At 40.5% G+C, this 27,768-nt stretch overlaps 1 long non-coding RNA gene across 6 annotated transcripts in view; it reads right to left on the bottom strand.

Moving 5' to 3' along the window:
* Window positions 1-1,035: 1,035 nt before the first annotated feature.
* LOC123616659 (uncharacterized) overlaps window positions 1,036-27,768 on the bottom strand; it is a 409,877-nt gene continuing 383,144 nt past the window's right edge. For 4 of the 6 annotated variants that reach the window (XR_012506484.1, XR_012506482.1, XR_012506479.1 and 1 more), the window contains 2 exons: window positions 9,944-10,147; window positions 1,036-3,916 (listed from right to left, as the gene is read on the bottom strand). This is a non-coding gene — a long non-coding RNA (uncharacterized LOC123616659). Of the gene's footprint in view, window positions 3,917-9,943; window positions 10,148-27,005; window positions 27,172-27,768 lie in introns of all 6 variants that reach the window. The other 2 variants (XR_012506481.1, XR_012506480.1) reach the window with 1 other exon arrangement.

Genomic DNA, 27,768 nt, shown 5'->3' with positions numbered 1-27,768 from the left:
AATCCCCACAACATCCAGAACCAGGCTGGACACACTGTAGGTACTCAGTGGGGACTTACTGGTTGATATAAACTGTCATCCTCTACATGCATACAGAATTTCACAGTACACATATGACATTCTTCTGTATCAGTCCACTTGACCCCACCATCATCCTGAATCATGATTACTCCCACTTTGCAAATGAGACACAAGCAAGGCACAAGGCTCGGGAGTGGCAGAGTCTGAATCTAAGTTTCGACGTGACGTACTCTAGGTGCCTCTAGAATAACTAAATGGAGAAGTCCAGGAGGCAGTTAGATCTAGAGAGAGGAAATACTTCGTATTTGGACATCACCCACATATAGATTATATATGTGTAGAAATAATTGCAGTGGACGTGATGTCCCAGGATCTCTGTGCAGAGTGAGAATCAAAGAGAGTCCAGAACAGTGCCTGAGAAACCCCAGTGCTGAGCAGGGGAAGAGAGTATATGGGAGACACAGAAGCAGCATCCTGGTGGGAGAGAAACCAGGGTGGGCGGTGTTTTATGGAAAGCATGGGAAGGAGCTTCTTACAAAGAGAGTGACTGCCAGGGTCAAATGCTTCCAAGAGACCAAGTGAAGATAATAACTACAGGACGCCCTTGGCAACTGCAGCAGGAAGACCCTCAGTGACTGACCAGCAGAGTCAGGGCAGTGGGAGGGGCGGGAGCCAAGCTTCAGTGGGACGGATGGGAAGGGAGTTGGGGGTGAGAGGAGGAGGAACAGTGCCTTCAGCCAACGCCTTCATGAAGTGTGGCCATGAAAGGGGAGGGAGAGTCAGTACGACTGTGGGTAGGGTTTCAATGAATTTTTATCTTTTTTTTAAAGATGGGAGAACTATGAACTCACGTAAAGTCTGAAGGAGCCAGAAGAGGAGGAGTAATGTGAAGATGCCTGGGAGGTGGCATCATGGTGGAACAAGACCCCGAGGAGCCGAAGGGAAGAACGGTAGGTCCCGTGGGATACGTCCCTCAGCTTAACAGAAAGGAAGGAAGAAAGGATGGACACACAGGCTGGTAAGTGTGCTGGGCTGCTGCAGCCACAAGAGAATTTTTGTTTTTTTTCTCTGTATAAATGAGAAGCAAGGACATCCGTTAAGAGTAAGGGAGGTGGTAGCTCAGGTGAGTGGAGATGATTTGGCTTTGGGTTTTGTTTTTTTCTTGACGTACAGTTGATTTGCAATGTTGTGTTAGTTACAGATGTGCAGCATATGATTCAATTTACATATATATATATATTCTTTTTCATATTCTTTTGCGTTATAAGTTATTCAAAGATAGTGAATATAGTTCCCTGTGCTATACAGTAGGACCTTGTTGTTTATTTAATTTGGCTTTGTTTTTGAAAGTGCCCACTGACTTCTCTACCATCTCTTTGCCCAGTTTCTACTTGTCCTTTACTTCACTCTAACTCATCTATTCGTTCATTCACTTACTCATTCATTCAGCAATTGGGAATCAACAGCTGTACAGCAGGCCGTGGGAAGTGTGCGAGAGGTGAAACACTTTGGGCAGTGGGGAGGCACAGGATGACTTATTGTGGCTGCAGAGGAACGTAAACTTGACTTGACTTGTGGTAGGACAGGCCCAGTGACCTTGGCCTCTGGAATGTGCACATTATCAAAGTGAGACACATAGCTGCATCCTGGTTAATCTGATTACTAGGCATAAAGAGATTTCACAATCCATGGGTTATAGTCTTCCTTCCTCCACCCCTGCAGAACCTAAATCTCTCTTCAAACATGTGGGTTCCATTTGCGTTCTGGCACAACTCCCTGTGACCCCCCACCCCTAGAAGGGACGGCTAATTATCCCCCAGTATCCCTATGCCTCTCCTCCATGGTAAGGGAACTGAGCTAGGTCCGTGGCTACCCAGCTAAAGGATGCTTTTCCCTGCCCCATTCAGGGTTAGGTAGGACCACCTGCCTAAGTTCTGACGAGCACAATGTGCAGGAGGGGAGGTCGGTCATTTCCAGGTTGGCCCTCACAGGGAAGGGGTGTGCCCCACTTCTCCCAGTGTGCCCTCTGGCTGGCTAGAATGAGGAAGAAGTGGCGTTCGGCTGATTGGGATGGCGCACAGGAGGGAGACTGGGCCAATACCACAGGCAGAAGCTGGGCCTCCTTGTCAAGCTCTTCATTTACTAGGCAGGACTTTAGAAGCAGTGGACCCTCCATGTGAGGTCAGCAGGGGCCTTGGATGACTAAGGGTCTGTGAGGCGGTTCCATTTGGGACAATGGTGGTTGCAAATCAATTAAGCCACAGGTTGGGAGTTTCAGCAGTAGGAGGGGCGCTCGGTGTGTCCGCATACACAGTCTCACTGGGTCCTCACCCCAGCCTTATAGAATGCACGTCATCATCTTTATTTTATAGACTGCAAACCTGAGAGGGCGAAACTGAGGTGACCAAACGTGCAGCTATTCAGCTGACCGCTGGGGTACATGCTTCCATGGAGCGCTGGGCTCTGTTCTTTCCCTCCTACCAGGAGGCTTCTTGCCCCTGTGAGGGCCCCAGACTACAAGGAGCTCAGACTTTCATCAGCCCTGTGGCTTAGCAGGAGCGAGAACGCCGTCTTCCCGTCCAGACCACAACATCCTGTGGCCATGTGTCCATCACGCACCGACGCCTTTGAGTCCCTCCGGGTACAGTGTTGATAGGGCCATGGGGAGGGGGGAGAAACAGAAATGCCCCCAGGGCAAGAACCCTTTACAGCGGAGCCAGGTGCTATAAATTTAACCAAACTCATGGCCCTTCTCCACACATGCACATCTGGAATGCCGTATTACCCCTTTCCTCTCCAACCCCCTCTGCAGCGATGACTTCCTGGATGGAGCATTTTAATGACTTGCCATTATAAATAATACACTCTACCCTTTCTTGTAAAAAAAAAAAAAAAAAAAAAAAAAGCCAGAGGTTTCTGCAAAACCAGCAAATTACTCCAAATCATAATTTCATCGAAAACACTGGGAAAAAGAAAAAAAACCCTTCATACCCCGACGTAGGAAAGGTTTGGGAGATTTATGTCTTTCCTTGAACACACAGATTTATAACAGTGGATAATGTACATTCATTTCATCCATATTTATACCTGAATTGATGCGGAGTCTGGTCTCCATTACTTTAATCTATGTAACTTGATCATCAGAAATCTGAACCATAATTTTAACACGTATTACAAAGAGTTTCTTTTGGGCTTAAAGGAAAATGACGGCAGAGAAGAAAAGCCATTAGGAGCCAGCTGCAGTCACTTACTCCTGGTCTGCACTTCCTTCTGCAGTAGTGTGGGTCCCCCGCCCCATTTCCCACCCCGTACCTTCCAGGACGCACATTCAGTCCCACACTGAGCCCCTGGCACTAGCTGTACCACCACTGGAGCGGGGAGAGAGAAGCATACGCAGGGCGGCTGGGGGGAAATTCATGTAAATAAATCTCTGATGTCATGGCCAACCCCGAGCTCACACGGGGGCAGTGGTAATGGCCTGTAGTAGCCTCTAGTCACTTAGGAGAAGTGAAAAAATGCAGGGTCTGATCAAAGCTTCCCTCTGACAGACAGTGGAAATTAAACCCAGATACTCGTTCCCAAACAGCATCGCTGGCACTCAGCACATGGTTCCTGTCCAACTTCTGAACACCAAACACTGGCCTGGCCTAAATGCCAAGTGCCTGTCCCTGGACTAAAGCCACGTGGTGGATTTTTGAGAGATCTGGGCCCCAGGATTATGTTGGGCAGAAGATGAGGGAAACAAACCACTGGGGCAGCTGTGTGTCAGAGGCCTCTCTCAGGTCACCAGCGCTGGGATTTCCAAAAGTCAGGTGAGCACCAAGGGGCAGATCTTTTGTCTGTTCCGTTCACCGGTGTGATCAGGGCTGGCACTTTGTAGTCCCGTGATAAATCTCTGTTGAATGAAGGGCCTTCGTTACAAACATTCCTGAGCTACCAACTGCAGTGTGAGTAGATACTGTACAACAGCAAAGGATGAAACCGAGGAGATTTTATGAAACTAGGAATGCGGTTCGAAGGGAGCAATAAGCAATTCAATCTCGTACTTTCCGTTCTCGTTTTTCCAAACTCTTCCATTTTTATATTATAGGACATCACAATAATGTTTCATAGTTTAGAAATATATGAAGATGTTAAAGCATGATGTCATTCAATGCTGTGACATAACTGTAACTCAGGCCATGCCCATTTCACGGATGAGGACATTGAGAAGCAGAGTTTCCATAATCTGCCTTGTGCGAACGGCTCACAGCAGGAAGTGCTGAGCTTTGAGGATTGCCACCTTTTGCTCCCTGGCCCTGCGTCCTTTCTCAGACTCTATGCCACAGCGGTGTGTTCCCGGCAAGGGTAAAGGGCAGAGTGAGAGAGGGGGGGCCTTTTAGGGGTGGCTGGAGGCAGATGATCTGGCCCCACTTAGAACCCAGGAAGAGGCTGCCAACCCACAAATCACCAGAGCTGTTAAGTGCATTTCTCTAGAGCCTCCTGAGTATGGCTTTAGATTTGACTGTGCCTCAGGGGAGCGAATTCCAGCTGTCTGATCCTTGAAGTCAGATAGGACAATAGTTCGGCTTCATGTTTCACTGGTGAAAATGGATTTTTTTAAAAAAGGAAACCCATCTCTAAAAAGGGGATTAATAGAGATTTTGGTTTATTAGTCTTGTGTATTTTTTTTCTGTAGGAATGCCTATAGATATGCACATATATGCATACATACAAACACATGTATGTACATATTATAGTTATATATAAATTATATATGTTATATGTATATATGTACATACATAACTATAATGTCTTTAAAATTATAACTGAAATAATTACTGCCTTGTAGTAGAAGGCTTCCAACTATCACCTGCCCTCCAGACAACTGGGCTTCTTCAGAGAGCTCCCAGGAAACGGGGGAGGGTGCTAAGTTCTTACATTTCACATTGCAGGCACTGTTAGAGGCGTGCAGTGAAAGTTCATAACAGTCAGCACTACCATCTCCAGATTGTCTCTCCTGTTTATAGAAAAAGACACTGAAGGTCAGAGAAGTTGTGTCTTGGCTGAGGTTCCACATAAGTGAGCAAATTCGATTGCTTTGGGATCTGAGCCCAGGCGTCAGTAGCTTCACAGCTTATGCCCCACCCAATGTGTTCACTGTTAGCACATTTCTACCAGTTGCATCTGGAAAACAGGAGTCTGAATCCTGAAGAATTTAAAATTTCTCTAGCTACTACCCTTGGATAGCTGCTGCTGCTTCTTTCTTCTTCTTCTTCTTCTCCTTCTTTTTTTTTTTTTTTTTTGCCTTTTTAAAAAATTGAAGTACAGTTAGTTACAATGTGTCAATTTCTGATGTACAGCACAATGTCCCAGTCATGCATATACATACATATATTCATTTTCATATTTTTTCATTAAAGGTTATTATAAGATATTGAATATAGTTCCCTGTGCTATACGGAAGAAACTTGTTTTTTTTAAATCTATTTATATATATAGTGGCTAACATTTGCAAATCTCAAACTCCCAAATTTATCCCTTCCCACCCCCTTTCCCCCGGTATTGTTTACTATGTCTGTGAGTCTGATTCTGTTTTGTAGATGAGTTCATAGTGTCCCCCTCCCCCCCCTTTTTTTAAGATTCCACGTATGAGTGATATCATATGGTATTTTCCTTTCTTTCTGGCTTACTTCACTTAGAATGACGATCTCCAGGTCCATCCATGATGCTGCAAATGACATTATTTTATTCTTTTTTATGGCTGAGTAGTATTCCATTTTATAAAAATACCACAGCTTCTTTATCTAGTCATCTGTTGATGGACATTTAGGTTGTTTCCATGTCTTGGCTATTGTATATAGTGCTGCTATGAACACTGGGGTGCATGTATCTTTTTGAATTAAAGTTCTTTCCAGATATATGCCCAGGAGTGGGATTGCTGGATCACATGGTAAGTCTATTTTTAGTTTTTTGAGGAATCTCCGTACTGTTTTCCATAACAGCTGCACCAAACTACATTCCCACCAGCAGTGTAGGAGGGTTCCCCTTTCTCCACAGCCTCTCCAGCATTTATCGTTTGTGGACTTTTGAATGCTGGCCATTCTGACTGGTGCAAGGTGATACCTCATTGTAGTTTTGATTTGCATTTCTCCGATAATTAGTGATATTGAGAATTTTTTCATGTGCCTATTGGCCATTTGTATGTCTTCATTAGAAAACTGCTTGTTTAGGTCTTCTGCTCATTTTTGGATTGGGTTGTTTGCTTTTTTTAGTATTAAGTTGTATGGGCTGTTTATATATTCCAGAAATTAATAAGCCTTTGTCAGTTGCATCATTTGCAAGTATTTTCTCCCATTCTGTAGGTTGTATTTTTGTTTTGCTTATGGTTTCCTTTGCTGTGCAACAGCTTATAAGTTTAATTAGGTAACATTTATTTATTTTTGCTTTTATTTCTATTGCTTGGGTAGACTGCCCTGGGAGAACATTGCTAAGGTTTATGCCAGAGTGTTTTGCCTATGTTTTCTAGGAGGTTTAATATGTCTTGTCTTCTATTTAAGTCATTAAGCCATTTTGAGTTTATTTTTGTGTATGGTGTGAGAGAGTGTTCTAACTTCATTGATTTACATGCTGCTATCCAGCTTTCCCAACACTGCTTGCTGAAGAGACTTATCTTTTATCCATTGTGTATTCTTGCCTCCTTTGTCAAAGATTAATTGACCATAGTTCTGTGGGTTTATCTGTGTGCTCTCTGTTCTGTTCCATTGATCCATATGTCTGTTTTTATGCCTATACCATGCTGTTTTGATTACTATAGCTCTGTAGTATTGTGGGAAGTCTGGGAGGGTTATTCCTCCAGCTTCATTCTTCTTCTTCAATATTGTTTTGGGAATTCTGGGTCTTTTGTGATTCCATATAAATTTTAGGATTATTTATTCTACTATGAAAAGTGTCCCGGGTAATTTGATAGGGATCTCATTAAATTTGTAGATTGTCTTGGGCAGTATGGCCATTTTAACATTGATTCTTCCAATTCAAGAGCATGGGGTATCTTTCCATTTCTTTAAGTCATCTTTAATTTCCTTAATCAATGTTTGTAGTTCCCCATGTATAAGTCTTTCATCTCCTTGGTCAGATTTATTCCTAAATATTTTATTATTTTGGATGCAATTTTACAAGGGATTGTTTCTTTACTTTCTTTTCCTGCTAGTTCATTGTTAGTGTAAAGAAATGCAACTGATTTTTGTATGTTAATCTTGTATCCTGCTACCTTGCCAAATTCTTTTATCAGCTCTAGTAGTTTTTGTGTGGAGCTTTTAGGGTTTTCTATATATAGTATCATGTCGCTTGGATAGCTTCTTTAAAACGTTTTCTCTTTTCTTCCAAGCCAGATATGACTTTTTCCCCAAATTATGACTTTATTTCAAATGTATGGAAAACCTTTGCCCTCACTGTACTTGACCGGGGCACTAATCTTGTGAGAGAGACATGGCAGGTACTGCTATCACTCCGTCACTCCTGAAGCGATGAACTGACCTTAGGAAAGACAGGCAAACCAGCCAAGATCAAACCGTGAGCCTGAGCTCACCACACACTAATTTTGTGACCCAAACTCCGGCCTAACACCCTGGTTCTTAGAACCACACTACTTTCTTCCACTCACTGCAGCTGAAAGGAGGACAGAATGTGTTACATTTCTCTTAATCATTTTTAGGTGACTTCTGTGGGCTGATGAACCTGCAAGGTTTTCTTGTGCATTTGCTGTGTGCCCAGAACTGAGCTGGGGAGTCAGATGACAGAGAGCTGTGGGTCACACAGCCCCTGCCCTCAAGGGATGAAGGACGGAGGGCTAATGGAAAACACCTGTGTTATTTGGGTACAGGCTGGCCTAGTGCACTCTTAAGTGTCCGTGCAGCCAACCAGGTGTCCTAGGTCACCACTTCTCCTGAGGCTTGGCTCTGCGTCATGTTCAGGCCAGAAACCCCTGCACACAGCTGCGCCCACCTCTGCCACACCTGCTGGCACCTGCAAAATGAGGACATCTGGCCCAGCCCTGAATCTCTTCGCTGACACCAGGCCTAGCAACTCTCTCCCCTATCTCACCCCCACTGAACTTCCACTTGACTCTTCCATCCCAATCGCTGGATTTGGACTTGACCACAGTACTGTAAAATTTTCATTAAGTCATGATTGCAGGCCAGGCATTGTGCTAGATACTTCACACTTGCTCTCTCTGATCCCCACAACAGCTATGGGAGAGAGGAGAAATTTGGTCCCCATTTTGTTAACATGGAAACAGAGGCTGGAGGCAAGGTGATGGAAACTGCCTGAGGTCATAGCAGGCAATCTGAGCCTGGAAGCAAACAGGGACATGTAGACAAGCCTCACCTACGGGTGATGACTAAGTGTTTTAATATTAAAAAAAATACTTCCATAAAACAAATTTAAGTATGGCTCCCACATTAGAACATTCTTGGGGATGCATAGGTCCAGAAAAATATAAAAGAGGCAAATAAACACGTATTTTTTAATGTTGCCAGAGGAGGATTTAAAAAACCATCTTTAGTAGCTCTCAAGTACTTCAACTAAAATACTTCCATTATGGGCGTTTACTCTATGCCAAACTCTACATGTAAAATCTCACAAACAACTTCCCATTTTATAGAAGGGCAGTTTGTGCATATATACACATACATGTATGTTTTTATAGATGCAAATATGTATGTGTACATGTGCATTTAGTGTGTAGGTGAAATACACTGTCCAGGCTCAATCTTGAGACCATAGAAATGGGATTTGAACCCCACTCTGGAGGCTGTCCTGCCTGCAGAGTGAGGGGGGCATGGCCCAGCTGGGAAGAGACACTCATGTCCTAGCGAGTCATGACAAGGGGTGGGTTTCAAACGAAATGATCTGAACTCCCTGAAGGAAAAAAACACTGTTGGGATTCTAACCACTAAATCTTTGCTTCTTGACTTTGCTTGTGCATTGAAATCTGCAGGGAGTTTATAAAATTCTGATTTGGGGTTCCACTCCCAGAGATTCTGACATGATGGCTCTGAGGTGTGTCCCCCACCAGAGGACTTTTAAAAGCTCCCCAGATGATTTGGATGCACTCCGAAGTTGAGAACCACAACTCAAGCCAGCACTCCATGTATCAGTTTCTCACTGCTGTTTTGACAAATAGGCACAAACTCAGTGGCTCAAAATCAGACACGTTTATTCCGTTCGTTTCTGTAGTTCAGAGTTCCAACGTGAGTCACACTGTGCTAAAATCCAGCTGTGGGCAGGGCTCTGTTCCTTTCTGGAGGTTCTAGGGAGAATCTGTTTCTTGCCCTTTGAAGATTCTAGAGGCTGCTTACATTCCTTGCCCAGTGGCCCCCTGCCTCCATCTTCAAAGCCAGCAACATCAGGTCACGTCCTTACACAGCATTACTCTGACACCTGCCACCCTTTCCCCATTTAAAGAGCCTTGTGATTACACTGGCCCCACCCAGGTTATCCAGAATAATCTCCCTATGTTAAAGTCTGATGATTAGCAACCTTAAGTCCATCTACCTAATTCTGCTTGGCCATGGAAGGTGACGTGGTCACACGTTCTGGGGATGAGAATTTGGGTATGTTTAAGGGCCGTAATTTTGCCTACTACAATTGACTAGCAGTTTAAAAACAACAACAGGGTTTCCCTTGTATCACAGCCGCTCACAGTGGGGCAAGCCAGTGAGCAGTGTGTTCTTTCACAGAACAGTCAAGTCAGAGCTGCCGGGTATAGGAAAATGTGTCCCTTCTGTTCCCCTTGCTCTCCTTTCCCACTGCTAAGAAGAGCAGTGAGAGCCTGTCATTCTCCGGGCTTCCCACAGCTGCTGTCACACCACTTGAAAACAGAGCCCAGGTGACCAGCGTTCCCAAGCCATCCTGGGATGAGGCAATATGTGAGTCTTACCATATGCTCCAGTGGGTTCCGGAAGACGCTGAGCAGGTGTACGGCATCCGGGCCAAGCATGTGGAGGGTGGCAGATTCACAGAGGGGAGGTACTGTTTTCAGTTTACTGGAGGGAGACGTAGGAATAACAAGAGTGCTGGGTGTATTTGCATCTCTCATGCTTCCCAGTCATCTAAGAAATCGAGGACGGTTCTGGTTTTCATTCTGAAAATCCAAGAAAACGCTTTGAACACGATGCTTGTGCTGATTTAAAAATTATTCTCCGAGTTTGCCAACATTCACAATCCAATTATCAGGATGCAGAAGCCTCTAAATATTTATAATGACAGCACTATCATTATGTGAAGTTATTATGACAAGAAGGGGAGGAGAGCTGTTTAACCTCCGTCAAGGTGTGTGTGTCTGGGTGTGTGTTTTCTATGCATCAATTTAGGATTCCGATAACGAATTTGCAATATACAGTCGTATCTCGATGACAATTTCATACAGAGACCACTGTGCTTACATATACCTGAGCATCTTTAGTCCTAAATGCATTTATGTCTACATGTGCCTTTTAAAATTAAATGTATCATCTCTGACGGTGGGTGACGGGAAGAGAAGAAAAGCCAAAGTTAGATGCATCATATTGCATGAACAACCAAAGTTGAATTAACTGACATTGGCTCCGAGGAATTCATCTTAATCAGTGTTACTGCTTCTGCTCCCGTAAAAATGAGTGATTGGGACACATCAAATATGCTATCACGTTTTACCCCAAACTAAGCAGTTTAGATCATTTATTTCCATAAAATGACACCGTGCATCATATGTCAAGCTGGCGCATTTTCTGTGTGACTGACTTTAGAGACCGAGTTGACAATCTAAGTTCTAATTATTCGCACCCTCCTCCGTCTTATTACACGGACGACATGGGACTCTCCCAGAGGAGTGTCAGGAAGGACGTTATGTGGGCTGATGGGAAGCAGCTGAAAAGGATCCACTGGGCTTTTTAATGCAGATGATGCACGGTGGGGAGAGGAGCCAAAGGGGATGGAAGAACCCTGATTGGAAGGTTCGAGTGTGTTCCATCTGGTACTCCTCGAGCCTTTTCATTAGTGCTGCGTAAGGGCCAGCAGGGTCACAGCTGGTGGGAAGGTATCTGTCTGACAGGCCCAAGGCCTGAAGCTCCTCTCCCTCCGTCAGGTCAGATGCTCGTAGGGGCCTTGCAACCATCCACCTTCAATTTCAGGTCAAAACGCAGGTAAGCTCCCTGGTGTGGTCAGGGAGTAAGCATGACCTCGGTCAGTCAGGTGGTCTGGGGTCTGCATCGCAGGACTCCCGCTTCCGTGACCACTGCGGGTCCATCAGAACATTTAGTTGAACTAAAGGCTCGTGTCATCATTTGAAATGAGATGGAAATTTAATCGTGTAAATTCCAGTGCTACAGCAAGATGTACCTGGGAGACTTCGGGAGGGATGACGCTTCCCTCTTCCTCCACATCACCTACGCTGTGTGTGGATGGAGAAAAGAAAATGATAAAGAGGCAGCTGGTTTTATGCTTCTGATGGTTTTTTTTAAAATGGACTATACCTGCACAGAACACCTCAACTAGCATTTTCACATACATTGGGTTGTTTTTTTTTTTCCCCCAGCCTGTCTTTCTTAATGTTTTAAAGAGCACATAGCTGGAGTCAGACTGCCTGGATTGGAATTCCAGTGCTACCACCTACTACCTGTGCAATCTTGGACAAGTAACCTAACCGCTTTCTGCCTCACTTTCATGATCCACGTCATGGAGATAGTATTAATTGCTTTGTCGGGTTGGTATGAGAATTCGACGAATTGATGCATGTAAAGCATTCAGAAAAGTGCTTGCCACTTAATGTTTGTTGTTGTTACTATTTTCAGAATGATGTTTGTTTTTATTATTACTACCTTCCCTTCCCTTGCCTAGCTCTGCACTTAGGAGTTCATTCATTCCCACTGGGAAGGGGTTGTTTCAGAAAGGAAATCAGAGTCTCATTCTGGTCTCTGAATTTCAACGCCTAGCTCTCAGGGAAATAGAAGTGACTTCAGAGCAGAGGGAAAAATACAAACCAGGCGTCCTGCTTCTGAGACTGGAACTGTGTTCTTGAGATGGGAAAGCAAAAAGAGTGGAGGGAAAGGTAGGCGTAGGAGACAGGAGTAGGTGCCTGGAAGACATCTGGCCCCCTGACTTCACTCCACACCCTGTGTGGGGCTGAGGGTCAGTGGTGGAAGGAATGAGATGAACCCCAGAAAACCTGTGGAATGCAAGAGCAGAGGAGAAGCATGCTTCCTTTCAGGGTCAGAGTCTGTCGGAGAGATGAGACCCCAAAGATGGAGTGGCCGTGCTGGGTATCCAGGCAGATGAGGCCGGGAGAACCTCACAAAAATTCAGAAAAATTTTGGAAATGCTTTTTCTCTTACATACTGGAGTTTATAGACCAAGATTCATACCCATTATGTGTAAAAGGAGTTATAGAAGAACTGTTTTAAATTGGTAACTGGATGAGCTATTTATTTTCAATTTCTTAAATTATATAGATCTCTGAACCATCCACATGTGGAACTTGGTAATCCTATCTACTGAAACACCATTGTAAAAACTTACTCTGTAACAGTCCAAATATAGATATAAAGAGAAATATAATGGACCTGCCCCCCACACACACTTCCTATTCTCAACAAATACCAATTCAGAGTAACTTTTGTCAACCCTCCCACATAACTCCAACCCCCAAGTCCCTGCATTATTTTGAACCAAATACAGACATCTTACTATTTCTTTAGTTCAGTAAGTATCCCTAAAAATAAGGATTCTTTTAAAGAACAGAATTGTATGTTGTGTTCATTAATATTCATAAATACTTGTAATCGTTCTTTAATATCATAAAAATCCAGTGTCAAATATTTCTAGTTATCTCATCATACATTTGTTTCTACAATTTGTTTTGTTTTAATCAAGAGCCAAACAATATCCACACATTTCATTTTTATGAGTTTCTCAGATCTTTTTTAAGCTATAGCTTCTCCTCCCTCTTAGGTTTTCCTTACAATTTATTTGTGAAGAAATCAAGTCATTAGTGATATTCTGAAGTATTTCTCACATTCTGGATTTTGTTGAATGCCAACTTTATAATAATAGTTAACATGTTCCTCTACTACTGTATCACCCCTCCCGCCCCCCCCCCCCCGAAAAACTGATAGTTATATCCAGAAGCTTGATCTGACTTACGCTGATGCTTTGGCAAAAAATACTTCATAGGATCTATTTTGTAATTCCAATAGGAGGCACATAGTGTCCACTTTTCTCTCTTGGTATGATGTTAGTAGTCATTATAATTACCCAGATCCACAATTTACTAGAGGTTTGCAAAATGGTAATTTTTTAATTCTTCCTTTGTGAGCTGGGATAGATTTATAAAAATAAACCACAGGACATTTGCTTATCCTGAGGTTGTACAGGAAAAGCAGGTGGATTACTTGATTCTTTCTCTATTACCAGCTTTCAGAAAAATGAGAATTGATTCTTCAGCATACTTCAAGGTTGCCACTGACTTTTCCCCCTGTTTTTATTGAAGTACAGTTGATTTAGAATATTAGTTTTAGGTGTACAACATAGTGATTCAGTATTTTTAAAGGTAATACTCTATTTAAACTTATTACAAAATAATGGCTATATTTCCCCAGGATGTACAATTTTATACATAGTAGTTTGTATCTCTTAATCTCACACTCTTTATCTTGCCCTACCCCTTTCCTCTCTATTGGTTTGTTCCCGTATCTGTGAGGCTGTTTCTCACATTATATACATTTATTTTTTAGATTCCATATATAAGTGATAACATAAGAGTGTTTCTTTCTTTGTCTGACTTACTTCACTAAGCATAATACCCTCTAGGTTCATCAGTGTTGTTGCAAATGGCAGTGTTCATTCTTTTTTATGGATGAGTAATATTCCATTGTGTGTGTTTCTGTATCACATCTTCTTTATCCATTCATCTGTTGATGGACAGTTAAGGTTGCTTCTATATCTTGGCTATTGTATATATCTTTTAGAATTAGTGTTTTTGTTTTTTTCTGATACACACACACACACACACACACACCCAGGAGTGGAACTGCTGGATCATATGGTACTTCTATTTTTAGTTTTTTTCAGGAACCTCTGTACTGTTTTCTATAGCAACTGAATGAATTTACATCCCCACCAATGGTACATGAGGGTTCTCTATTCTCCAGATCCTTGCCAACATTTGTTATTTCTGGTCTTTTTTCATGATAGCCATTCTGACAGGTGTGAGGTGATACCTCATGGTGGTTTTGATTTGCATTTCTCTAATAACTAGAGGTATTAAGCATCCTTTCATGTGCCTGTTGGCCATCTGTATGTCTTCTTTGAAGCTGTTCAAGTCTTCTGCCCCCTTTTCTATTGGGTTGTGTGTGTGTATGCTTTTTTTGTTTCTGTTTTTGATAGTTATAGGAGTTGTTTATTCATTTTGGATATTAACCTCTTATCAGCCAAATCATTTTGCAAATATTTTCTCTCATTCAGTAGGTTGTCCTTTTGTTTTGTCCATGGTTTCCTTTGCTGTACAAAGGTCCCACTTGTTTTTTCTTTCTTTTAAAATGTGTTACTGTTGGTTTTTCACATTTCTTTTGTTTTCACATTCTTCTTCATTATAGGTTACTACAAGATATTGAACATAGTTTCCTGTGCTATATAGTGTAAACTTGTTGCTTATCTATTTTATATATAGTAGTTAGTATCTGCAAATCTTGAACTCCCAATTTATCCCTTCCTACCCTCTTCCTCTCCTAGTAACCATAAGTTTGTTTTCTATGTCTGTGAGTCTGTTTCTGTTTTGCAAGTAAGTTCCTTTGTCTTTTTTTGGATTCTACACGTGAGTGATATCATATGGTATTTTTCTTTCTCTTTCTGGCTTACTTCAATTACAATGACAATCCCCAGGTCCATCCAAGTTGCTGCAAATGGCATTATTTTATCATTTTTTATGGCTGAGTAGTATTCCATTGTATAAATACACCACAGTTTCTTTATCCAGTCATTTGTTGATGGACATTTAGGTTGTTTCCATGTCTTGGCTATTGTATATAGTGCTGCTGTGAACATCGGTTGTGGGGTGGTGCATGTGTCTTTATGAATTAAAGTTCCCTCTGGGTTATGCCCAGGAGTGGGATTGCTGGATCATATGGTAAGTCTATTTTTAGTTTTTTGAGGAATCTCCATGTTGCTTTCCATAATGACTACACCAAACTACATTCTCACCAGCAGTGCAAGAGGGTTCCCTTTTCTCCACACCCTCTTGAGCATTTACCATCTGTAGAATTTTGAATGATGGCCATTCTGCCTGGTGCAAGGTGATATACCTCCTTGTAGTTTTGATTTGCGTTTCTCTGATAATTAGTGATAATGAGATTTTTCACCTGTCTACTGGCTATTTGTATGTCTTCATGGAGAATTGCTTATTTAGGTCTTCTGCCCATTTTTGGATTGGGTTGTTTGGTTTTTTTTAGTATTAAGTTGTATGGGCTGTTTATATATTCTGGAAATTAAGCCCTTGTCTCACTTTTTGCAAATATTTTCTCCCATTCCATAGGTTGTCTTTTTGTTTTGCTTATGGTTTCCCTTGCTTTGCAAAAGCTTATGTTTAATTATGTCCCATTTGTTAATTTTTGCTTGTATCTCTATTGCTTGAGTAGACTGCCCTGGGATAACATTGCTATGATTTATGTCAGAGAATATTTTGCCTATGTTTTCTTCTAGGAGCTTTATAGTGTCTTATGTTTAAGTCTTTTTGAGTTTATTTTTGTGTCTGTTGTGAGGGAGTGTGCTAATTTCATTGATTTACATGCAGCTGTCCAGTTATCCCAACACCATTTGCTGAAGAGACTGTCCTTACTCCATTGTATATTCTTGCATCCTTTGTCATAGATTAATTAATCAGAAATCTGTGGGTTTAGTTCTGGGCTCTCTATTCTGTTCCACTGATCCATATGTCTGTTTCCGGACCAGTACCATGCTGTTTTGATCACTGTAGCTCTGTAGTATTGTGGGAAGTCTGGGAGGGTTATTCCTCCAGCTTTGGCTTTGGCAATTCTGGGTCTTTTGTGATTCCATATAAATTTTAGGATTATTTGTTCTGGTTCTGTGAAAAATGTCCTGGGTAATTTGATAGGGATTGCATTAAATCTGTAGATTGCTTTGGGCAATATGGCCATTTTAACAATATTCATTATTCCAATCCAAGATGTGGGATATCTTTCCATTTCTTTAAGTCATCTTTAGTTTCCTTAGTCAGTGTTTTGTAGTTCTCTGCATATAAGTCTTTCACTCCCTTGGTCAGATTTATTCCTAAGTATTTTATTGTTTGGATGCAATTTTAAAAGGGATTGTTTCTTTACTTTCCTTTTCTGATACTTAATTGTTAGTGTAAAGAAATGCCACTGAGTTCTGTATGTTAATCTTGTATCCTGCTACCTTGCCAAATTCTTTTATCTAGTAGTTTTTGTGTGGAGCCTTTATGGGTTTTCGTATATATTATCATGTCATCTGCATACAGTGACAGTTTTACCTCTTCTCTCCCAGCTTGGATCCCTTTTATTTCTTTTTCTTGCCATGGCTAGGACTCCAATACTATATTGAATAGAAGTGGTGAGAGTGGGCTTCCTTGTCTTGTTTTAGATTTTAGCAGGAAGGCTTTCATAAATGGGTGTTGAATTTTATCAAATGTTTTTCTACATCTATTGAGACAGTCATACAATTTTTGTACTTTGTCTTGTTGATGTGGTGTATCACACTGATTGATTTGCTTATGTTGAACCATCCTTGTGTCCCTGGGATGAACCCAACTTGATCATGGTGTATGATCCTTTTAATGAGTTGTTAGATTCTGCTTGCTAATATTTTGTTGAAAATTTTTGCATCTATGTTCATCAACATTACTGGCCTATAGTTTTCTTTTTCGGTAGTGTCTTTGTTTGGCTTTGGTATCAGGGTGATGGTGGCTTCATAGAATGAGTTTGGGAGTATGCCCTCCTCTTCAATCTTTTGGGGGAGTTTGAGAAAGACTGGTATGAGCTCTTCTTTGTATGTTTGATGGAATTCTCCAGTGAAGCTGTCTGGTCCTGGACTTTTGTTTGCAGGGAGGTTTCTTATTGCTGATTCTATTTCACTTCTAGTGATTGGTCTGTTCAAATGATCTATTTCTTCTTGATTAATTTTTGGTGTACTGTATGTTAACTTGTCCATTTCTTCTAGGTTGTCCAATTTATTGCCATATGGTTGTTCATAGTATTTTCTTTTTTTTTTTAATTGTATTGCTGTGGTGGTGTAATTCCTTCAGGTTTTTCATATTTTTGATGTTTTTTAACCCATAGATTTTATTATTCGTTTAGATTCACAAAATGCCTCAGGTTGGTCCAGAAAAGTCTCTTTACATTGGTTCTTGAGTCCTTTTGACATCACCCAAGTAGTTTTTGATAGCTTTCTTACTTTCTGGTATAATAAGGTGTTTTAAGATCATCCTGTACAGTTTTTGTTATAGACCTAGACTCCATTTCTCCTATCTGTCTACTCTAGTAGGAAAAGATACTTACATAATTTGTGTGCCAGGGGTGCTTCTTGCTACCATATTTGCTATTTTTAAGTCTTTTTAGTGTACAATGCTATATGTTATAACTACATACTGATATTTCCAGTTCCAATGACAATATTGGGATTTTATTTAAATTCTTTGATTTTATATTTCTTTTTCTCCTAGGCTAAAAATCTTAGGTCCTAATGACAGTGAATTACTTTATTATATTATATCATATTAACTATATATAAAATACATTGTATGTATAACATTTTCAGAATAACAGTCAGTATTACTCACAAAATTATTACACCGAATAGTTTCAAACTTTCTTTTTACAGTTTTGAGGGGGTTTGTCCTTAGAGTAGTTTGTCTGTACATCCTTAGAGGGATGTACCCTGTTTTAAATCACTTGAAAATGTTCCTCTCTATAGTGCTATGCTAACAAATTTATATCCAGTTTAAAACATCTCTCTTCTTACTGTTTTGGGATTTTTAAATTTTTTCATTATTTTATTTTGCTAATTGAGGAAACAAGGTTTATTCAGAGAAGTCTAGCTTCTGTCACTACCCCTTTTACTCTGTTCATTCTCCATTCTCCTTCTTTGCTTCACTTTCAAAATTTATCTTTATATGATTGGTATGAGGATGAATTGATTTAAGGCATAGAAAGTGAATAGTCTATATTTTAAATATTCAGTAAATGGCAGCTATCATTATGGGAAAGGCAGATGACTAGTTATTGTCTCGGAAGTTTCCAAATTTAAATACTCTCTACCATAATCTCGAGTGGTAACTTTTGGTCTTGATAGAACCATGACTGTATAAATAAGTAAGCCAACTTGTATATGTAGTAATCCAAACATGCTTCTTCAGAAACATTAAGATTCTACTTCAGTGCAGAAGTGTTATGGCTTTCCTCTGGTGACATATAAAGTGGGCAGAAAATTGCAAAGGGTTTGGAAAAAGTCCAAGGTTTGATGTTAGAAAATCCTAGATTCAAATCTCAAGATTCGTTATTTACTAGCTGTTTTATGGGATAAATTCCTAGGCCCCTCTGAGTCTTAATTATATCCAATGTTATTACTGCAAGAATTAAATGAGCAGATATATAGAAAGTGACCTACACAACCCCTGGAATATATTGGTGTTCAAGAAAAGTTTTTCTTTTTTCCTCTTTTTAAACTTAATCTATGCAAAAACTAATCCCAGCTGTGTTGAGAGCAGATAGGTCTTTCTCTGATCAGCATTTACCAAATTTCTGTTCTGTGTGCTTTTTCCAGACAACTCATTCCTGTACCAATGTCCATCCATCTTCATTCTGGTGTACACCTCCAGATTTGCCCTCCACCCTGCTCTTTGCCCCTGACCTATCTGGAATGTATCAGAGGACTCCCAAGTCCTCTTTCTGTTGAATCTGGGCAGTGGGAGTCCCAGCAGATTCGTGAATTTATCAAGGAATTTGTCCCTCTAGCTCCCTTTCTATATGGATGCTACTCTTTGACTGGCGAAATACCTAGTCTTCAGTAAATTATCCCAAACATCAAGTCCCTTGATGAGTTTTGCTTTAACCTCTATACCCTCAGCTTTTAACCAAGGGTCAATCTAGGAAATGGTCATATGCTGCCTCCATCCCGTATGCATCTTCAGTAAGTGTACTGTTGAAAACAGCATCCATTATCATGGCCAATGTCCCTTACATGGGGATGCGGAAAGAGCACAAGATTTGGAGTTCTAAGATACAGGCTGGAACTCCTGCTCTGTAATTTACTGGTTATAAAACTGTATTTCTCTGAGCTTCAATCTATTCTTCTGTAGAATGAGACAAAAATACTTAAAAACTTGTATTAGTGGGGAAAAAAGAGAGCTTTTTAAACTAAAGAGCTCCATAAATATTCATGCATAGTATGAGTATATTAAATTTCTTTAAACATTTAGCACAGGCAAAGATGTTCTTTACTAGAGAACTGCTCTGCTTCCTTTATCCTGTTGGAGTATATGACTTGTGATTTTTTTTGCACTCACTTAGAAGAAATGCACAATTAACTGTAATATCACATTATAATAAGTATACTTTGCAAGTATTTTTATACATGTATTTACTTCCTCTACATGATTTTTATTTATTCCCATTTTGACAATATGGTATATGTATACTTTAAGGTAAATCAAATTATTTTTGGAAGAAGATGAGATATAAATAAATGAGCCAGTACAATTTTTAACATTTACCTATAACTGGCATGAAGACTCTCATTCATCCTTCTACAACATTCCTCTTTAATTCTGCACCCAAGCAGTGATCAGAGTGATGGTTCCAACCTCCTGTGTTTATGATTCATTATTTGAGACTGACAACTGCCTACCTATATAAAAAAGATGCAGTATATTTAATATATATAATGTACATTATATATAGCAATCCATTTCCTACAGTATATTGGCACAAGAAGAGTAGGAGAAAGGGAAGGAAAAGGGGAAGAGAGGTATATATGAAGAAAATTATCTTCATCCTAGGAGTTGTAATATCCATTTCTAACTTTTTTTCAATGTTCATTCCCAAGTAAGGGTCAAGAATTACTACCATCAGTACCATATATTCACCTCTGTCCATCAGTGTTCTTTTATGGGCTCCTGTCCACCCTACGACTCTGTTCTTGAATATTCTGTTCTTATTCTACAGAGAGAGGGGCTGAGTTCAGATCCCTCCCAATCACAAATCTTTCTCCAAGCCAAATCAAATCCATGACTTGTGAGACACCATCTTCTAATTTTCAAATCAAAACTTTGATAATAAGCTTTATCTGTTAGAATAATGAAATTCTTGAATTATAGAACTACTACCTTATTTCAGACAAAAGGAAGATTTTGAGTGAAGAATAGGTATAAATGTGTCTGTCATCAAAAAGAAAAATAGAACTAAGACGGTTGTAAGTCCAAGTGGAGATGGTAGATTTTTTAAACACACTCCCCAGGACTTAAACAAAGGACTTATTTGTGTATGGGCAAGTGTGATTTACCAAGGAAGGGGGCTCACTGTCCTATCTGAAACATCCTTTTGAAAGACACCTGCAGTACTATTATGCAACGTAAAACACCGGGTCATTTAGGACTCCGTCAATCAAGTGATTGATTCCTCCAGATACGGCTGGTGAATAAAGAAGGCACTTCTCAGTTTCAGATTGAAAGTCACACTCCACCTGCTCCAAGCCCTGGGGTTTTGAGAAAAGGAGAGGTTAACCTAATCTACTTCCATGCTAAAAGAAACATTTGGTTCTCAAAGCCAGACTTTAGAAATTCTTTCATCCAAGCCGAAGCTGATTCTCAGGAATGTCTAAGAACACTTCTGTGTTTCTTTATCTCTGCATCATAGGATCATTATTCGTAGACAAATATGGTAGCCAATACCATATTTTAAAAATAAAACACTTACGTTTCTGAAACTACAGCTAAACAACCAAACTCTAAACCTTTCTGAATGCTTGCTCATCCATTTAGTTCCCCCTACCATGCATTATAAAAATTGTCAGACAGCAAATTGAAAGAATCCTTCCATCAATACCTGTATACTCATCACCCAGTCTCTATCATTAACATATATTAGACTTCCATTCCTTACGTACCTATCTGTTCACTCCTGCACACTACATACATCATCTTATCTATTTTAAGGCATTTTAAAGCAAATTACAGACCTCTATTTCCCTCTACTTCACCATGCATATGATTACTAGAGTTCAATAATGGTCACTTTCTCTGAATGTGAAATTTACATACAATGAAATACACAAAACTTTACTTTTGTTGAGTTTTGATAATGCATACATCTGTTGTAACCCAAGTCCCTATTAAGATACAGAATGTTACCATAACTCCAGATAGCGCTCTCTTTCCTCTTTCCAGTCTATCACTGCTACCCCTACTACGCTGGAGATAAATTTCATTCTGATTTTTTTCTCAACAAAAATTAATTTGCTTATTCTAGAATATCATAAAAATAGAATCATGCAGTGTGTATCTTTCATGTAAGATTTGATGTGTCTGGGAGATTCACCCAAGATGATGCATGCACAAGTAGTAAGCCTTTGCACTTTTATTGTTGAGTGGTATGCTGTTGTATGTGTATGCCAGTTTCCTTACCCATCCTCATACTGATTGACACCTGGGATCTCCAGATTGTGCTGTTAAATTTCTTTTAATTTGGGTAAATAACTAGGGTTCGGATTGCTGGGTCTTAGCTATGTCATTTTTTTGTGATTGCTCTAGAGATGACAATATTCTTAATTTTTCATAGTCTGCAGTAGAAAATTTGCAGCTGTAGAAGTCCATTTAGTCCCTTTGATCTCTAAGGCTATAGTTTTCATAAACATTCTACCTACACACACTGTACAACCTGCAAAACAATGCTATGGGTTTTTCTTTAAATGTTCATATGTATTTTAAAGACATTAAGAGGAAAAAAATGAACTTTTATATTTACCCCATAGTTGTCATTCCCAATATGTGTCACTTCTATTTGAGGAGCCAAATATAATCTTGTATTATTTTCTGTCAGCCTCAAGAACTGCCTTTAGCACTCCTAGTAGTGCAACTCTGAAGCAGGTGAACTCTCAAGTTTATTTTATCTAAAATTGTGTTTATTTCATTTTTATTTCATTTTTAAAAATTTATTATTTTTTTTGGAGGGGAAGGTAATTAGGCTTGTTTATCTACTTTCAGAGGAGGTACTGGGGCTTGAACACCAGGACCTCATGCATGCTAAGCATGTGCTCTACTCCTTGAGCTATATACTCTTCCCTGCATTTCACTTTCATTTTAGAGATTATTTTTTTCTGAATAGAGAATTCTGTTTTTGTCCAGATTTACTGAAGTACACTTGACAAATAAGATTATCCATAAAGTGTATGTGATATTTAGTATTCATATACATTGTGAAATTGTGGCCACAATCAAGCTAATTAACATATCCATCATCTCACAGTTACCCTTTTTGTTATCTCTGTGTGGTGAGAACACTTGAGGTCTACCTCTTTATAATAATGTTGGTCATCCTGTTGTGCATTAGGTCTCTAGAACTTACTCATCTAATAACTGAAAAGTTGTGCCCTTTGATAAGCAGCTCGCCTTTTACCCCACCTGTAAGCCTTTAGTAATCATCATTCTTCTCACTGGGAGTTCAACTTAATCAATTATGTTTTCAGATTCTACATATAAGTGAGATGATGCAACAAGTGTCTTTCTGTGTTTGGCTTATGTGTGGAGCAATGATGTCCTCCAGTATGATACAGAATATTTTCAGTGCCCTAAAATTATCTGTGCTTTATCTACTCTTCCCTCCCCACCATCCCCTGGCAACCACTAATCTTTTTACTGTCCCCATAGTTTTAAGTTTCCAGGAATGTTATATAGTTGGAGTCACATCGTATGTAGCCTTCTCAGGTTGGCCTTTCACTTAGTAATATGCCTTTTTTTAAATTTTAAAAATTAGGGGGGTAATTATATTTGTTTGTTTTTAAATGGAGGTACTGGGGATTGAACCCAGGACCGTGCAAACGCCAAGCACGTGCTCTACCACTGAGCTCTACCCTCCCCTCAGTAATACGCCTTTAAGGTTACTCCATGACATTTCATGGCTTGATAGCTCATTTCTTTTCAGCAATGAATAATATTTTCCATTGTCTGGACAGTCTATTAATTCACACACTGAAGGACATTTTGGTTGCTTCCTAGTTTTGGCAACATGAATAAAGCTGCTATAAACATCTGTATTCAGGTTTTTATGGACATTAAGTTTTCAGTTCTGGGTTAATACTAAGGAGCCTAATTGCTGGATTATAACATAAGAGTATGTTTAGTTTTGTCAAACTTTCTCCAAAGTTTCCGTATTATTTTGTATTCTACCAATGAGTGTGAGTTCTTTTTCTCCACATCATGCTGGCATTTGGTGTTGTCAGTGTTCTAGATTTTGGCTATTTTAATAATGTGTATTACTATCTCACTGTTGTTTTAATTTGCATTTCTCCAATCACGTATGCCGTGGGACATTTTTTATATCCTCTTTGGTGAGTAAATGTTTTTTAAACCCAGTATTACATTAGAATTAGTTAGAACCTTCTGGTTCTTCAAAATAGTGTGTCTTTCTCCACTGAGATTTCTGTCTTTTCATTTGTTACAAGCATGCTTTTCCTCATCTCACTTATTTTAGTCATAATCCTGCTTTAAAGTCTTTAAAGAACATGGCTGTTTCTGGTCACTCTCCAAAGATTTAGTTTTGAAATCAAATGCCTAAAGATATAAGCTAGTAATACAAAAAGCAATGAATATATCCCTTAAATTATTTCTAAATATTTAATAGCTGCTATATGTGACCAGTAAAGAAAAAACAATGATAGGTTCCATATGATCCCACAGTAAGATCCTTCTGCTACAGCTGCTTTCAAGTATCTGAGACCTTGGTTCCCATGGGTAACTATATTTTTCTGTGATGGTTAGTTTTGTGTCACCTTGGCTAGGCTGTAGTACTACTGCTGTATAATACTGTGTTGCTGTAAAGATATTCTGTAGATATGGTTAATGGCTGCAATTAGTTGATTTTAACTAATATAAATTCAGTAATGTTGGTGGGCCTTATTCAATTGGCTGAAAGCATTAAGAGCAGAACTGAAGTTTCACTGAAGAGAAAGAAATCTGACTTGTGGACTGCAGATTCAGCTCGTGCCCAAGCTTTTCTAGCCAGTCTACCCTAGAAATGTGTTAACACTTAAATAGACATATATATAAAGACCACATAGAAGGGAGCCATCATCTTTGGCTGTAGATATTGAGGAAAGTTTCCAGGGAAGGTTACATTGGGACTTAATGGAATTTGAAGGTTGTAGAGATGTTCTTCAGGCAAAAGATGGTAGGAAGGCAGTTTGCAACTAGGTACTTACATATGCAAGACAAAGCAGTGTTAAAAAAGAACTCTGTGCATATTGGAAAAGTCACTACAATGTGACTGAAATATAAGGGCAAGAAATGGGATTGCAATGACAGATTAAAACCTGGTAAGACATTGCCTTGAAGGTCCTGCTAAGGATTTTGAATTTTGTTCCCATGGTTTGTTAGGAAACCCCAGAAGGCTGTGGGATAGGGTGACGATATGACCAGGTCTATGTAAGTGGGTAATGATTTAGCAGGGGCAGAACAAAAGGTAGGGATATCGGTCATGCTGTTTATCCCAGTGTATGGATTTGTAGTTTTTATTTAGATTGGTTCTCACTTTCTAGAGTCAGTTTCAAGCCCTTTTGATCAGCTTGGTCTCCCACCAAAGCCCAATTTCTCCATCTTTTAGAAATACAAGGCAATAGGTTAAGCCCAAAGCAACCAACAGGACTGGAGGAATGCTGTTCAGGTTAAGTTTAAATAGTAAGCAGAGGTGGTTTAAGCCAGGTAGGTCTGGGCATGGAAATTCCAGCAGTTGGACAGGTCAGGGCATCAGAGATAATGATGTTTGAGAGCAAGTCACACAGAAGTAACCTCTGATCCTAGAGCAAAGATTTGTTCACTCTCTGCCCTCTGCTAGGCTTCCAGATCTGCATGGTGAGAACAAGGCTCTGGGGGATGCGGCTGCAGCCAGAATTTATAAATTGCACTCTGCCTTTTATTAAGAGAAGTGTAGAGTTACCAGGCCTTCCGGGTGATTCTTACATTATTTATGCTTACACAGAGCACCCTAGATTTCTCTAAGGCTGCAGAAATTATACCCGAGAAAAGCACATACTCTTTTGTATGTTATCAACAGTCATGACATAGCCCCGATGACAGCGTGATCACTGTGGAAGTGGGACAATTAAGTGGAATTACACAGGAAGTGTCCCGCTTTCAATATTTTTGCCAATGAGCAGAATGAAGAAGGTACCAATTTTCATTCTCAGTTCCCATGAGGAATTATTCTCCCCATCGAAAGCATCAAAACCCCTCAAAGAGAAAAACACAAGGTGCACCTGCTTAAAGAGTGAAGAGCAGGCCCTGGCATACATAGCTGGAGGTAACACGTATGCATAGGAATCAGGTGATAAAGTCTGTACCCAAAGTGCGCACTGAAGGGGGACTTAAGCAAAGCACAGACTGATAGAGAGACTGACATTTCGTGGCTGAAGGGCAAGGGAGCAGAACATCAAGGGACACGTGGAAGAAAAAGAGAAGGAAGTTGACCATGCCCGGGGAAGAGAACTCAGTGCCTACAGCTAAAAGCCTCCTGTGTCTGTGCCAGTGGGAGGCTTCACGTGGCCCACGGCCCAGTCTCTGACCTTGAAGGGTTACCCCTGCACCAGTCACTAGAGCAGGCTGCCAAAGTGCCGGCAGTGCTAGACCTCACTGACTACTGCTTTATGCCAATGTTCTCTGTAAGTCTTTGCAGCCAGCACGTTCCACCAGCTTCCCGCTAGTGCTGGCTGTCCAAAACAAAGCCCCATCGTCGTTTCTGCTTAATTCATATTTATACCCCCTTACTGCTCCTCTCTTTCAAATGTTCCCAGTAAGACCTCTGGAACCCTCCATTATAAATAAATTCTCCCATATTTAAGCTTATCATACATTAATCCTTCCACCTTCCCCCTTGAAAACCGTCAGGAGGTAGGTTTGAGGTTTTTGTTTCTCCATACTGCTTCTAGATTTTTGTTCATCCACTTCCTGTAAAAACTCCTAATCCTCCAGCCTCTGTTCTCACCCACCGTTGTCTTCTGTTGGCTTCACGGTCCCTCCCCTTCATGTATTGTGGATTCTGGCCCCACATAAATCTCTGTCACGAGAATGGCATTAATTTCCATGCTGAGCCATCTAACACCAGTAGCCCTTAAGGCTTTCCCCTCTTTTTCATCTCACTCTACCTGGTCATTCACTCTTGTGGCCACTCCTTAGAACTTGCCATCACCTGGAAGGTTCCTCCTCTGAAATACTAAGTTTCAGTTTCTCACATAAACCACCTTCCAGGTCCCTCAATATCTTAATTCTGGTCTTAAGTGTCCTTCAACCTATTTGGTACCTTGGCTCATTCATATCTTTCCATTCTCTTTTTCTACCAGACATCGAACTACTCTCTCCATTGGTTCTTTTTTCCTCTCATCTTTTACTTCAGCATAAACCTATCTTGGGTTCAGTATTTTACTTTTTCATTTTTTTCTCCACTTCTATACTTGCATTGTTTAGTGCTTCCAGAAGAAGCAGGCAGCCACAGACTGACAGCTCCACACACTCACGCTCTCCTAAACGAGCCAGGAGGGGCTCATCAGTCTCCTTATCAGGTCTTGGTCATCTCCTTTTTCTCTCTCTCACTGATGTGCTTTCAAACTTCCACTGCTCTCAAGTCCCCTACCCAACACCCACCTCTGTCATCCTCAGAAACGATCTTGTGCCTTTCAAGGGTTCTGGAAAACCGGGCCTTCTCGCTTGCTCCGCATTCACACCAGCTGCTCACCTGCAGTGTCCGAGGCTGAGCTGTCCTCGCTCTGGATCACAGCCAAGCGCTCATCTCAGTCCTGGGTACATCCTCGTCTAGTCATTCTCAGTCAGTCCACTTCCCTCCTGAATCACTCTTTCATTCCTTCTCCTGAGCCAATAGACATTTTGAAGTTTTTCCCATCCTAAACAAGAGAGATTATCTCTTCAATCTTACATATCCTTTTAATGACTGTCCAATCTCTCTCTTTTTTCCAAATTCAAACATCAGACTCATCACACTGCCACTGTGCTACTAAAACTAGCAAGAGCTAGTTATCAATCTTCGAATTGTTAAATACCTTGTATATTTTTTCAGTGATCCTAGAATAGGTGTGTGTTTATCTTCTATCCACACCTCTTCACAAAACTCCAAATTAATACCCAGTACTAGAAAACTCCCTCAGCGTGCCCCACAAGCACCTCAGTGTCAACAGGTGAGAAAGTGAACTTACTAACCCTCTGTTTGAGCCAGGTGCCCCTTCAGTTTTGCCCACCACAGGTGCTGGCACTGCCATTCACCCAGTCACTGAAGAGTAAAAGTTAGAAGGCCTTCTTGACTAACCCACAATCAAGACCTGCCAATTTTCCATCCTCACTATTTCTGGGATGTGCTCTCTCTTTTCTACCTGAAACAGCTATCCACGTTATCTTTTACCATAACACCTGAGCAGTCCATCTGTGGGACTGTTGACTCTCACCTTGCCTGCTACAGTCCAGGCTGCAGAGTGACCTCGCTGCAG

Source organism: Camelus bactrianus, chromosome 4 (genome assembly GCF_048773025.1).
Source record: "Camelus bactrianus isolate YW-2024 breed Bactrian camel chromosome 4, ASM4877302v1, whole genome shotgun sequence".
Classification (NCBI taxonomy): domain Eukaryota; kingdom Metazoa; phylum Chordata; class Mammalia; order Artiodactyla; family Camelidae; genus Camelus; species Camelus bactrianus.
This window is presented reverse-complemented; position numbering and strand designations above follow the sequence as displayed.